Source organism: Hevea brasiliensis, chromosome 11 (assembly GCF_030052815.1).
Source record: "Hevea brasiliensis isolate MT/VB/25A 57/8 chromosome 11, ASM3005281v1, whole genome shotgun sequence".
NCBI lineage: Eukaryota > Viridiplantae > Streptophyta > Magnoliopsida > Malpighiales > Euphorbiaceae > Hevea > Hevea brasiliensis.
The window spans coordinates 44,922,061-44,937,370 of NC_079503.1; positions in this window are offsets into that span (position 1 = coordinate 44,922,061).

Sequence of the window (15,310 nt, forward strand, 5' to 3'; positions counted from 1 at the left end):
CATCGTTGGGCATCCGCTTAAAACCTTCCCGGTCTTCTGTGCAGGTTCAGAGGTCCCTCCTTGTGGGTCTGCATCACAATTGAATTTATCTTGCTTTAGAAAGGTATCGGCTAAATCCTTCCGAGTGCAACTTGCTCTGTCCAATTGTATGCACCATCTCGTAGCTCCGGAGAGGCTCTCGTGAAAGAAATGAATGAGAAGTCTATCGTCTTCTGTTAAGGCAGACATTTTGGCAATGTAGGTTGCCAAGTGGATGCGGGGATCTGAGTTTCCGGTGTACTTGTCGAAATCCGGAACCTTAAATTTGGGTGGTACCACCACATCGGCACCAATCTCGGTGGCGACACATCGATCAAGTACATGTTCAGCCCCTCTATTGCCCTCGGTCTTTCTTCTAGAGCCGATAGTTTCTCATTTTCTCTCGCCCTATGTTCTCCTTCTCTATCAGTATGATGCGCTCCTCCAACTGGGAGCCGAGGGTGGAGTAAAATGGAGGATCGGGATTGAAGGGTGAGGCTCGGCATTTGAGATAGCGGGTAATAGGAAAAAGGTAGGTCATTATTTATGGTCACCGGATTGGATTGGATGTGGTGGTCCGGATTGATGGTGGAAAGTGAAGGAGGTTGAGCGTAGTGAGAATCAACCGTTGTAGGAGGTGGGGAGGTAATGGTAGGTTAGGGTCGAAGTGGGCCTATTTTGGGACATCTCCTCATCATCTTCATAAGTTACGAAACACAGTCTTTTAGTTCGGACACTTGCCCCTGTAGGTTCTGTACTTGTTCCTGGTCTTCCATTAGTTTTCTTGTTCGAGATCTTGTTAAGTACACTCGCTGGGGTTGAACCATGTGCTTGGTCAGACTTGCGTTGTTAGAAGCAATATTGATTTCCTGTGAGGAGTAAAAAAAGAAAATTTTAAATAAACTTCAAATTTTGCAAAGGAACTAAAAGTCTGATGCGGGCCGAAGGATCTGATGGCATTTGAGAGCCGAGGTTGAAATCAGAAAAGGATAATCGCCTCAGCTTTATCATGGCATCGTTCGATAGTCTGACCATGAATGACGGGATTGAATGCGCATTTATGATACCTGTCCATATAGCGCATTTCAATTTTTCACATAACCCTAGCGAGGAAGTTCCTACGGGAGTCATACTATTCATTCACAAATTTTGCTAAACAATGGTCCAAAAATCACTTCATTAACTGAGTAATTTGTACATCGTATCTTTTACATTGGCCTAGGCTCTGGAAGGTTCTTTATAATAAGATGACATTTTTTGAGATACTCATATAACCTTTCTTCTTGCTTGGCGGGGTCGAATGCTTTCAGAGCGTACTCGGATTCCGGTAATAATTCTTGTTTTCCCCGCGCTATTGTTCTCTCCAGTTGGTCAACATTCTCTTTCAGTCCTTGATAGAGAGCAGCTTGCTTTTCTTTCTCTTTCCTTTCTTTAGCACATTCTTTCAAGATATCGTTGATGAGTAGTGCCTGTTCTTTCAATTCGAGCTTCTTCTTCTTACTTTCTTGCTTATATTCTTCGGCGAGTACCTCTTGGTATTTCATCTTTTCCTGAAACTTGCTATTCTGTACTTTCGCTTCTTTTACCTCAGCTTGGAGAGAGTCTCTTTCCTTTTCCCACTGCACCTCTTGCTCCTCGAACCCCATCCTTTCGGCCCTTACCTCTTCCTTAAGTCTTCTTACTCTTCTTTTAAGTTTCTGCTGTTGGTCCTTCAGCTGATTTATTTGTTCCTGTAGTTGTGAGTTCTCAATATTAGCCTCTCGTAGTGAGTCATCCAGATGGCCATTCGTTTCTTCTAATAGGACATCTCAGAGCGGGTTACCGTATTCGAATTTCACAGTTGAATGTTCTCGGTCCCTGTCAGCTCTCCATTTAAGATAATCGCCCGAGATGCTTGGGCCCTTAGGCGATCTCTCCATCCGAGTGACATTTTCCCAAGATTTGCGAGCCTTTTTCAACCCTTCCTCTCCTTTGAGCTTGTGGTAGAAGCAACCTTGGTGGTATTCTTCAATGTTGATCACAGACTGTGTTGAGCCGAACTGCCTCATTACCAATGCCGGAGTGTAACTTGTGTATCCGGTTACTCCGATCAGGGACACCGACTGAATACCCCACATCGATCAAAGCGGGTTGGCTTTGGCGTCCACGACTTCCTCCAACAGTAATCATGGCTATTGAAACTCAAAATCCGTTCCCACCATTGTTTTTCATTCTTCGGGCTGATCACTAACCGGATCATCTTCTCAATGGGAGGCTGGTCAAGGTACCAAGTCAATCCTTTTGTCTCCACAGGACACATGTGACTGATAGTCCGTAGGTATAACGATTGAGAACAACACTTAAGGATCCTCCGCCTGTTATGCGATGGTAAGGGTTAATAAAGTCTCCGCAAGGATTGCAGGTATTGGATTAATCTGCTGCCTTTCCACCGTCCAGAACACTTCCACCGCGTTGCAAGTTATGATTCCCAATGGTCCCGGGAACAGAATCAGACCGTAGATTCCCAAAGCGAGAGCTACTGAAGCCCGGTCCCACTGTTTCTCTTGGAGGCATTGATCTAAACATTTCTGGAGATATGTCCAATACCAACCATGTGTTTTTCCCTTGGCAGTTTCTTTGGACTTTACTTCTTCTGGGGGAGAACCCAACATATGTGCCAACCGTTTCCAGGTTTGCCTATGCTCGAGGTGTAAGTAGATCCGGCTCTGCAATGAGTATGGGATCCCCAGCAATGCCTGATATTCTTCCATAGTGGGGACCGTGTCAATGTCATTGAAAGATAATACCCCATATTTAGGATTCCAGACCGACAACATGGCTTTTAATGCCGGGATTTGGACCTTGACTTGCATTAAGGTTGCAATCTTCCCGTACTTCTCTTCAAAACGTACCTTGGCCTGATCGGGAAGCGACCTCCATCCGTTAGACAGACCCTCTAGGCTGTTCATTCTGACCTCTATTTTATTCAGATCTAGCGAAGGTAGCGAGCCAGCAGGTGCCTCGGAAGCATCATTTTGCGAGGATACCGGACAATGAGCTGATTTGGACCAAAGTTTAGCATTCTGAACCTTTTCTGCCGACTGACTCGAGGATGCCATGATAAAAATGATGCCTATCCTTTTACAGACTCTTGGTTTGGTGATGCCTGTGAGAAAATTCGTTAGTAAGACAAATTAGGGTAATTTTGAATCATACTGTTGACAGAGTGACACGTACACATTTATCAAAGTAGGAAAATGTGTAGGTGTTCTAGTAGGATTCAAGATTACCCTCAAAAGAAATGAACAAAAGGAAATTAAAGCAGAATAGGGTAAGAGAAAGTATGCCCCTTTTGTCCTATAGTAGGGAGACTCCTAACACCGGGTGAGCGCTACCTACCTGGATAGTTCTATCTTATGAGGTAGTTTACTACGGCCTTCAACTATTGTGATAGTTTAGCTCAGGAACTAATTTTCTAAAAGCCACAGGTTCCCAAATTGCCCCTACTGTAAACAGTAGAGCCCCATTCTACCCCCATGATGTTATCGGGAAAATTCCACGAGTATCACAGTGGATAGAGCGAGTTTCAATTTGAGCAGAAGCCTTCACGGATACTAACGGGGTAAAACCCACGGGTACCGCTACATGACTCCCTCCTACTTTCCTAAAAGGGTAAGAAAGCCCGGGTTAGGACCATAGTGTGTGAGGACATTGTGTGAGTGTTCGGTGTGTGAAGGGACACCTTTACCTCTTCCCAATTTAGGGGGATTTTATTTTTCCATTTTTTTCCTTTTTTCCCTTTTGAAATGAAGAGCACTGTAAGAGATAGAACAAGCAAAACAAACAAAATAGTTAGCAGCAATAATAATTAATGTATAAGACATCGCCGAGTGAACCCATCTAACTATAATTTGATCAGACAAGATTAAATCTACTTTTGGACCACTAGACCGGGTCAAATGTCCCCAGTGGAGTCGCCAAGCTGTCACAATGGGATTTTGCAGTCGCCTGGACGATCACTCACCGAAGTGGGTAAGAGTGAGGAGTCGCCACCTTAGTTTTGAGGGAAACCAAGGAAAACCATTTGAGAAGTTAAATTAAAGATGAAACCACTTCAAAACAGAGATTCTAAGTTCGGGGTCCGTAAACGGGTGGGGAAGGTGTTAGGCACCCCACCTCGTCCCTTAATAAGGGTAAGTAGATTTAATTCTGCGTCCTTTATAAATTAGTTAGGAGGGCTTAGGCGGCAATGTTAATCCTTTTGGTAGAAGGAATATTTGATTTTTCACTAAATTTGGATCACCAAGATACATAAGTAAATGAGACAACCTTAGTGAATGGGTGTGAGAATCGGATAAGAACTCTCCTCCGATCTCTTTTAAGTTGTTTATTAAAATTTTGAGGGGAGACCGGATAAGAACCTCCTCCGATCTCCTTTAGAGTTATTTATTAATGTTCCGAATTGAGACCGGATAAGAACTCTCCTCCGATCCCTATTTAATGTTTATTAGAGTTTTGAGTTGAGACCGGATAAGAACTCTCCTCCGATCTCTGTTTAATAGTTATTAAAATTTTGGATTGAGACCGGATAAGAACTCTCCTCCGATCTCTTTTAAATTAGAATTTTGGGTTGAGACCGGATAAGAACTCTCCTCCGATCTCTTTTAATAGTTATTAAAATTTTGGATTGAGACCGGATAAGAACTCTCCTCCGATCTCTTTTAAATTAGAATTTTGGGTTGAGACCGGATAAGAACTCTCCTCCGATCTCTTTTAAATTAGAAAGGAGCCTGAAAGGGATTTTTCCGATCTCCCTAATTTTGGTGTCCTAAGAACCTAAGGATAAGGATCCTTAAATTTAAAGAGGTTGGGGATAAGATTTCTCGATACCTTTTGGCTAGATGGGGAAAACTAGACTTGATTTACCGACCTTCCATGTATTCATTTTACCAATATCTATTAACATCCGATCTATGCTGTTATGTTTACTTTGGTTCTATTTCGCTTTATGACATCTTGCTGAATTGCTGTTTACGTCAGCCTAACAGTTTGGCTATCTTCCTGACGTGTTATTCATGTTCTCTCTTTTAAAAGAAACCCCTAAGTTGCAGCTACCTGCGTTTACCCAACCATTTACATACTACTAGGAGTTAGAAAAAACTTATTTTCAGAAATAACGGAGATCAATAAAATGAACTGATCACTAAAAAGATGATTTGAGATTGACTTTCTTTGGGATTGCTTGTGCAGAAATGATCTTGAAGAAAATCGCAGATGTGAGAAGAACAAGGAAAATGCGGGGAATAAACGTAGACACTTAATAAAACAGTAGCATGAACTCTTACAACAACATTTTTCTTGGGTTCTCTTGTACAAAATAATCTTGAAGAAAGTTGCAGATGTATGAAGAACAAAGGAAGTGCAGAAAATAAACGTAAACAGCAGTATGAACTCTTACCTGTGAGGAGCCGGGTCTACTAAAATAGTTACGGGGTGGCAAACAGGGATGAGACAGTGGACTGATTAGCCTGAGGGTGGTGTTCTTCGTGAACTGGAGGGTACTTAGCTAAAGAAATGAGTGATATGAAGTTGATCTTGGGCAGTGAAAACAGAGATGATAAAAGACAGAAAGTGAGAGTATGACCAGATAATGAACAAACTGGAAATATAGAGTTCCAGTATTCAAAATCTCTTCAAGAAAACACTTCAGAAAACTAGTTTCCAAAGTCTTTTTAATCAACACTTCTAAATAGCAGAGTAACAAACTAAATGAACTTTCAGAGTTCCTCTTGCTATAATAACAGCCTCTCGTCTATTTTTTTTTTGTCCGTCCTCTTAACAGTTTTTCATGCAGGTATTTATAGGAATCGGGCGCTCTCCGTGAAGGGTCAGGATTTATTTTGAGGGAGATGGAGGGTCAAGATTTCGAAGGACATGATCGGATGTCCAGGAATTAAAGAGAATCAAAATGAATGGCTGAGATCTCTCTTCAGAACATTTGTCCTTTTCTTCTTTCCATCTGACGGTCCCAAATCTCCTTGTCCGGAATTATCTGAGGGCTGAGAGTGAAAGACGCTGGTATTGTCGTCTTCTCTCTTGATCTAAGGGTTCCGGGTTTGTCCTGACAAGTGGGATCAACGGTGGAGATTGGAATGTACAGGACTGTCATGACATACCCTGGCACCTGTCAGCATTGCGGGCGATTCTTAGGCGTGCGGTGGAGATCTCGTCTGCCACGCTTTAACTACCTCGGCTCTGATTCTGACGACGGTTATTGGGATTTGTCTTATTCTTTTTGTCTTTCGATCCCTCCCCTAGCTCCTATTCTGATCTCTCATGCTGATCTCCTATCTCCCGATCTCTATTATCTTTAATCAGTCTGGATTCGGTCCAAGCATTAATTGCATCTCGATTCTCGAAGCGTCCGCTTCGTTTTCCGCTCAGCATTAAATGCCCATTTCCCCCTATATATACCCCTGTCGACGGAGACATTTTCTTCATCTGACTTTCCTCTCTTCATTTCTTACTTACCTTGTTCTAGCTGCTCCGGTAGAAGTTCTGGCTATAACTGTGGCTTTGATCTTTTTCCGATGAACTTCTTTACTTACCGACTGAAAATTCACGATCCCGGTGATCGAATGACCTTTACTGACGATGGTGAGAGGACTGGATTTGACCGACCTGTATTGCGGACTTTGGTTGTACCGATCTCGAGTCGCTCAACTGAGTTCATTCGGCTTCTCATCGCATTGGGTGTTCCGACAGCGTCTTTCCTCCACATTGGGTGTTCAGACAGCGGGTCGGTTTCGAGTGGTAACATCGGTGACGATGTCTCTCATCTTCATGGGAGTCATAGTCACCCCATCTGAGCTGCACATCTATCCGATGCCAACAGCCGGTCTCCTGGTCAAACACATCTTTTGATTCAGCCACAAGACTAGGCTTTAACATAGGCCTTTTAGATAGGATGTTCCACCGGTCTCTAGAGATCGCCCAAATGATGTAATCCTAAAATGTAATCAGATCTCTAGAGATCGCCCAAATGATGTAGTTAGACCTTTATTGTAGTCCGATCCCTAGAGATCGCCCAAATGATGTATTTTATTTTTAATGCAATCCGATCTCTAGAGATCACAGAAATGATGTGATCCAATGTTAGTGTAATCCGATCCCTAGAGATCGCCCAAATGATGTAATCCGATCTTTTGAAAATAAAGACTTTATTTTATCGGTTATCATCTTATTGACTATTTTTGCATTGATTATTTTTCCGATCTCTAATGTGGTTATCCGATCTGGTTCTTTACCTGAATGACACTTAACTGATCCTTTATTCAAAATATTTAACTTATTATGCCGATCTCCAATTAACCGATCTCTGAACATTCGGATATTTGAGAGAAGTGTCGTAACACCGCCGAGTCCCACCAATCGATGCGCTTAGAACCTCGCGAGCATTAAATGCTCGGACTAGTATAAATAGGGGTGGGAGGGTTAGCCGCTTGTTCTCTCATTCCATTTTCAATCCCTGCTCACAACTTCAAGTTCTCGTTTTCTCAAGTTCTTCCGACGATCGGACTCGGTAAGGGCTTTGATCCTCTTTTTAATTTAAATTCTTTGTTTCTTTTGAAAATGAACGGTGCCGAAGGTCAGAGAGCGGCGAGCCCTCCTTCGATTCAGTTCTCGTGGTCATCGTCTGAAGAAGAGGCAGTCGGGCCAAGCGTTCAACAAGAACCTCCCAGGGCCTCCACTCCAACTCAGGGGCGGGTCATACCATCGAGGCTCGCACCTTCTTCAAGGAGAGAGACCCTTCCTATAGACGAACTTCCGTTGGTTCTTCGAGAATCCGATCTGCAATCGTTTGTTCAAGAATACAATATTTGTCCTGATTCATATGAGCTGATCAAGTGCCATGGCGATCTTCGTGTCGATCACTCTTTTGAAGAGAATGACATGGTCATGGTGTACGAGGAACAGTTAAAGGCCGGTCTGAGGTTCCCTCTAGCCGATTTCTATAAGGAGGTCCTAAAACTTCACCGAGCATCTATTGTTCAAATTCACCCCAACTCGTGGCGGATCTTGGTAGCTTTCCGAGGTCTATGCCGAGCTAAGGGAATCAGACCTACGGCTAAGGTGTTCGCCGAGCTGCACAGACTAACTCGCCGAAAGGATGACGAACACTGGTTCTTTCAGGCGAAGCCTCATTGCGGACTCTTTTCCGATCTGCCCTCATCCCTTAAGAATTGGAAGAACCGGTTCTTCATTCTGAGGAGTAAAGATCCGAGCTGCTTTGAGGACTTTCCTCGTAGCTGGTGGTACCAGGGGCCCCTGCTTCCGAAGCACATTACCCTGAGTCAAGAGGAAAGCTTAATAGTGATGGAGCTGAAAAGTCAGGCCGCCACTCTAAAATATTCCTGTCCAAATGCGGTGACTGCCGAACTGCACCATTGGACCATGCAACTGATCACCGGCCAAGATCGCGAACTTCCGCTCTCTGACCTCGGCATTGGTATTTTCTATATCTCAGTTCTCAGGACCTTAGCGATCTCACTAACCTCTTTTCTGTGCAGGTATGGCGGGTGGTGAGGGTTCTAGGAAGCGGAAGAAGGAAAGAGAGATCTCCCGGAAGATAAAGGAGATGAAGCGTTCGGAACGTCTTCAAACACCCGGTCACGAACCTGGGGAGATACAAAGAGACCCACCTCAACCTTCGGGTCCGCCGACCACTGAAGCTGTCAGATCTCCTCCTAGATCGGAAGAGCAGCCCCCGCCTCTCTCAGTTATTCCAAGCACGGAAAGGGAGCCTACTCAAGCTTCTGGGAGGACCTCTTCTCGTGGCGCTCAAATACTGATCGACTGCTTGAAGAATAACCGGACTGTTAGGGAGAACCCCGATTTTGCCAAAGTCCTGGGATCTACCATCTTCTTTCAAGAGGATCGGGACAGGCTATCCCGGAATGGTCTCGATGATATCTTGACTCGAACCATGAGCTTGAATGTGGAGTGTCTGGTGAACCAGACCATGGTTCGGGAAAAGATTCAACGTCTGGGTAAGGAGGTCGGGAAGAAAAATCAGGAATTGGCTTCCCTCCGATCCCAACTCTCATCCGCTCGGGATTATATATCTCAAGTCGAGGGACGGGCGAAGTACCATGAAGACCACCGGCCGAGAAGTCTCGTGACTGGCCGAAAGAGAACGGCTCGGAGAAGTCCAGGCACTTCAGGCCAACGAAGCCGCTCAGGTCGCTCAACTTATAGAGGAGCTTAACGCGAAGGATAAGGAGCTTACAGAGAAAGGCAATGAGCTTAAGGACAAAGATGAAGAGATGGTATCAGGAATAGCCGGAGCCTATGTGAATGCTCATAAGGATCTCTTGGCCGAACTCCAAAGCGCTACTCAAGAGGACTTCTCTGGATGGATGACTGGCTCCCGAGGGCGACGGCGAAGATAGTGAGGAGGAAGCCAAGGTGAGGGAGAGAGGAGAGTGATCCAAATAGATCAGTGGGGTGATCCCCACCAATAACTTGTACAGATTATGACATGAAATGGAATGCTTCTTTGTTCAATGAATGATTGTGATCGGTAAATTTTAAACCATTATTTGTCTGAGTATTTGATTGTATGAGCACAGCAAAACAAAAACTAAACGTGATTATTAATCTAAGTATGAGAGATCGGAAAGCACTTTAAGCATGAGATCGGTAGGGAAGAAATGCTGAACGGAACTTGATTGAAAATTTAACTTGAACACTTAAGATCGGAATCCTCATTAAATCGAACCAAAACTTTAGCTCTTAAACTTTCGGAAAGGAGGTCGGCAATAAAACTGGAAGGAAAAGATCTAGTGCCAGTTCATTTTATTTATCAACAGAGATCAGGAATATACTTGACAGGTCCGAAAATTCGACAACGGGTTTGAGAGGTCGGTAAATGATTTGAGAGATCGGCGAGGCTTTAATGAATGTGAGGACTTAGCATTGATTCAATTCTTTGTGAGGAGAGATCGAAAATGTGACCGCCTATCAAAGAGGGATCGGAAACGTGATTAGCTGTTCAAAGAAGAATTTTTATTGATTCTAGGGGTCGGCCAAAATATGGTGTCGACAAGGAGCAATGGAAATGGCTGCTGTACCCGGCATTACCTCAATAGCAAACTCGACTTCCCTTTCTGGTGGTAAACCAGGCAACTCTTCAGGAAATACATCTGGGAAGTCTCTTACTGTGGGTATATCACTCAGGTTTGGCTTAGTTTGCCTAGTATCAACCACGTGTGCTAGGTAAGCTTCACAGCCTTTTCTCATCATTCTTCTTGCAACTGTGGCTGAGATAACATTGGACAGGAAATCTGTCCTTTCACCCACAATAGTGATCTCGTTACCCTCAGAAGTTTTCAGAGAAATTATCTTCAATTTACAATCAACTATTGCCTGATGACGTGACAACCAATCCATTCCCAAAATCACGTCAAACTCGTGGAAAGGCAACTCAATTAGATTTGCCGAGAATTCATACCCCTGAATTCTCAATGGGCAATCTTTATACACATTATTCACTACCACACTGTGGCCTAGTGGATTTGTGACTAGAATGTCTTGATCACTCTCCTCTACTGGAACTCCCCTCTCTATGGGTAGTTTGATACAAATGTAGGAATGAGTGGATCCTGGATCCACTAATGCATGTACAGAAGTGTTATAGAGGGAAAACGTACCCCTGATGACATCTGGGGCATCTTGCTCCTCTTAAGCTCTAATGGCATAGGCCCTGGCTGGTATTCTAGTGTCTGGCCTCTCAGCTGACTCGGATGCAGGCCTCAGTGATGGACCAGCTGCCTCAGGTTTACCAGGCTTCCTACCTCTTTGTGGTGCAGGAGCAGGTCTGTCAGTTTGTGTTGGAGCAACTGTAGTAGTCCTCTTCGGACAATTCTTGATCTGATGTTCTATTGATCCACACCATAAGCATGCACCAGTCACTCGCCAATATTCCCCCATATGCCACTTCTGACAGTACTGACAAGCAGAAGATGCAGGGGCTGGTCCCCTAAACACCGTCCCTAGAGAGCTGCCCATTGATGGTGTGGACTGGCCTCTCCTAGGTATGAACTGTGGTCTGGGCCCCTGAGACTGGCCCTGACCCTGTGGTGGTCCTAAACTCTGAGCAGGAGGACCCTTACTCTTCTTACTGGGAGCAGAAAATGCACTGGACTGACCCGGACCCCTCTTCTGCTGTCTTTCCCTTCTATTTTGTTCATTGATTCTAACCCTTTCCACTTTTGATGCTGCATCTACCAGTTTAGAAAAATTCGTGATCTCCAGTGCTGTGATCATGACTTTGATGTTGTCATTGAGCCCTTCTTTAAACCGTCTGCACCTCTCTGCCTCTGTAGGGACTATCTCCCTCCCATACCGGCTCAGTCTGACAAATTCACGCTCATACTCAGCCACTGACAACTGTCTCTGTCTCAAACTGATAAATTCCCTTCTTCGCTCTTCTAAATACACTTTGCTAATATATTTCTTCCTGAACTCTGTAAGGAAGAATTCCCAGGTGATCATTTCAGGTTGCACCTCACTAGTTACTGTGTCCCACCATTGATATGCATCATCCTGAAGTAGGGACACAGCACCCACTAGGTTCTGCTCGGGGGTGCAGTTTAGCTGTTTTAGTACTCTGATGGTTCTATCCAGCTAGTTTTCTACGGCCATGGGATCATCCTCCCTCTTCCCAAAGAAGTCCACAGCCCCATGCTTTCTCAATTTCTCCAGATGAGATTTCTGTGGTGCTGGTGGAGGTTGTGGCTATGGTTGTGGTGGTGGAATTGCCCCCATCATTTGCTAATAGAATTCGATCATTTGCTGGAATAGAGCAAACTGAGGTTGAGCAGGTGCCTCAGCTGCTGTTGGAGTAGGTTCTCCCCTGCCCCCAGACTCAGCCCTTGGTGGAGCATGACTCTCTACCTCTTCATATCACACCCAATTCAATGAGAAATACTCATATTTATTTCTGAATATAGTTCATGGGTAATTACAGCAAAAATATGATTACATGAGTTTATAATATACATAACAAAAGTTTACAAATGCAAAAGACTTAAGTAGCCCAATGTCCTACCAATGCACTGCAAATGTGAGGTGACTTTGAACTCTGAATGCAAATCTAAAAGCTCACCCTGTATGAGCTCTGCTGGACTCCCCAGCTGTGTCTCCAGTACCTGCGCATGGCAAAAGCGACACGCTAAGCAATTCTTCTTAGTGGTGACAATATAAAATAAAATAAAATAAAAATATATATATGCATAATGTATGTTTACATTTTTTTTTGTAGACTTAATTTCAAATATTTATTACCATATTATTCGATTAAAGTTTGGTAGGATTTATTAACATTGCCCAAGTAACCCATACTAGTCAACACTGGATAAATGGATAAACTGGCACTGGGTACTAAGTACCTCGGACCATCACACCATCAGTCACATTGTGTCTCCCGGTGTGCAACAAAATAACTAATAAGCTGTAATAATTATCGGGGATTTAACCGGAGTATAACAACTCAATATCATAGCCGAAGGCTATTATGTCACAGAATGGCATGGGAAAGCCATGAAACATAGAATGGCATGAAGCCATATGTAGTACTGCTAACAGAATCCTATTGGCATGCCAACCTATCCAAACCAATCAAATTAGGCCTACTAGGGCATTTAACACTTTTCATTTATGTAATTCTTTGAAATTGAATTTTTATGATTACTATTCATTTCATTAGTCAACCAAAATGTTGACTTTTACATTGGCAATAGGTAAATTAGTTTAAATATCATCAACATACCACATTTTGCCTTTTAAACTTGTTGGTATTGGTTGCCAATACCATCTCTAAGCTTAATGTGAAATGGACAGAATTTTCAGTTTTCAAGCTTTGGGTTTACTGTTTCATTAGTCACTTTCGCAGTGGGAATTTGGAAAAATGATCAACATGAAAGTTGTTCCTTATTTTGTCTAGTTGAATTTCCTTTTTTGAATCACTCCATTTGGAGTTTTGTAGCTCAAGTTATGGCCTAAACACCATAACTGGCCGGATTGGACAGATTCCAAAATTCTGGGCTAAACTGGTTCTGCCAGATTTGATAACCTAAGTTTGGTTGGCAATTTGACTAGGTTATGGTCATAATTTAGGTCAGGTTTCTTCATGAAAGTTGTTGGTCTATATCACAGCTTATTTCTGGTAAAATTTCAGGTCAATTAGACCTTTCTACATTGAGTTATGGCCAAATGACCAAATATTGTTCATTTGGCCGTTTTGCCCAAGCAGATTGCAGGTCACCCGGATTAGGGCAAACTTTTGGTCAATTTGGTTTGGTTTTCTGAGCATGGTTTCTTCAACAAAGTTGTGCCATTATGTGTTTAGTTTCATGTCCAATTGGCCTTACACTAATTGAACCTCTACAATATAAGTTATGGCTGCCCAAACCTGCTGGACTCATGTCCAATTCTGCAGGTCACCTAGGGCAGCCACACTAAACCTAAATCCCATCACTAAACACCCTTCATTTTTTATCCAAACCAAACCAAATAGTCACTAATTGACCATTAAAACCTACTTCCATCATCACATGGTCAAAGTCCCATTTTTCCACTCCAAACCCTAACTCAACATTTCAAGCCATGCACTAGGATTGCATTTCATCAATCCACATAAAAGAGACATATTGTGGGCAGCCATACCACCCTTTTTAACTTCATTAAAATCATCACAATATTGCCCAACCAATGCTGCCAAAACTTAGGGTTTACATACAAATGGTACTCCATCAATTTCCTTATCATTTGCACTCATTCATAATTGTTAAACATGAATTTAAAGTGAAATTTAAGTTTAAGTCACTAACCTCTATGGAGTGAGATTTTTCCCACTTGCTAAAACTCTTCTTTTCTTCTTCTTTTTGCTCCCAAAAGAATCTCCAAGATGTAAGAAGATTTTTTTGTATTGCTAGATTAGGGTTTTTTTGAGTAAAAGTGAGAGAAAGCAAGCTTTAAAAGCTTGATAATGGTGAGAATGGGAGAGGGTTCACGACAAGGAAGAAGAAAGGGAGAGAGGGATCTATTTTTTTGTTCATTTTTAGCCCAGTTTGTCTCTTTAAGATAAGTTATTCCATGTGTCAACATTGGGCTGGTTGGGAGAACTTTAATGACATCACTATGATGTCATAATGTCATTTTTCTTTCATTTTCTCTCCATTTCTTGTCTAATTAATTTCAATTAAATTTTTAACAACATTTAGTCATATTTTATGTTATATAAATTATTTATTTAACTGGACAAGTTGACTAAAAATCATCTCTGAAGACGAAATGACCAAAATGCCCTCCGTTTGGCTTAACGGGCCAAAATTGTCTGTACCGATTGAAAATTTTTTCTAAGTATTTTCTTGGCATTCTAATGCCATAAAAACCTCAATAACCCTTCTCTGGAGTCCCAGAAATTAGTTTATAATTTTTCCCCCCGGTCTAGGGCTCCTAGTTGTGAGAATCGCAACTTCTCACTAGGTTACCCATCGCTAGAGCACCGGCTTATTTAACTTGGTTGTATTTATTTCTAAAATTTTTGCTAAATTTTTCTTATTAATATTTGAGTTAATTATGGTTCCTCACTTTAGTTTAAATATTTTTCCGGACGTTCTAGTTGTCCGAACCGACATTGGTCACTGGAACAGTAGACTGTACGAACTAGCTAAAGTGAGGATGTTACATGGATGGTTATACTGATTCTAATTTCTAATTAGATATCAATGATAGACAGTCTACATCTGGGTTTGTGTTTATTTACAATGGAGGTGCATTTAGTTGGAAGAGTTTCAAATAGAGTACGACTGCAGGTTCCACTACAGATACCGAGTATATTGTTGGGCAAGGCGATGTAGTTGGGCAAGGCGATGTAGCCATGCAGAAAGGCGCTACCACATTTCCGAGTATAAGGAACCCCCATCTCACCAAAAATCCAAACACATAAAAAGGCGCTACCACATTATCAGAGATATAGTTGGGCAAGGCGATGTAGCCATGCAGAAAATAGCATCAGCTGAAAATCCAGCTGATCTATTCACTAAGCCTTTGTCACAAGCACAGTTAGATCGACATCTTGAGAAGATGGGTCTAAGGTATTGTAATGAATGGCTCCAGTGCTAGTGGGAGATTGTTAGTAGTATGCCCTAGAGCATATCATTTAGTATGTATCTTGTACATGTTTTATTAATAAAAGGCATTTTCACTTTTCCATTTACATAATATATTTACGTGTAATAGAAAAGGT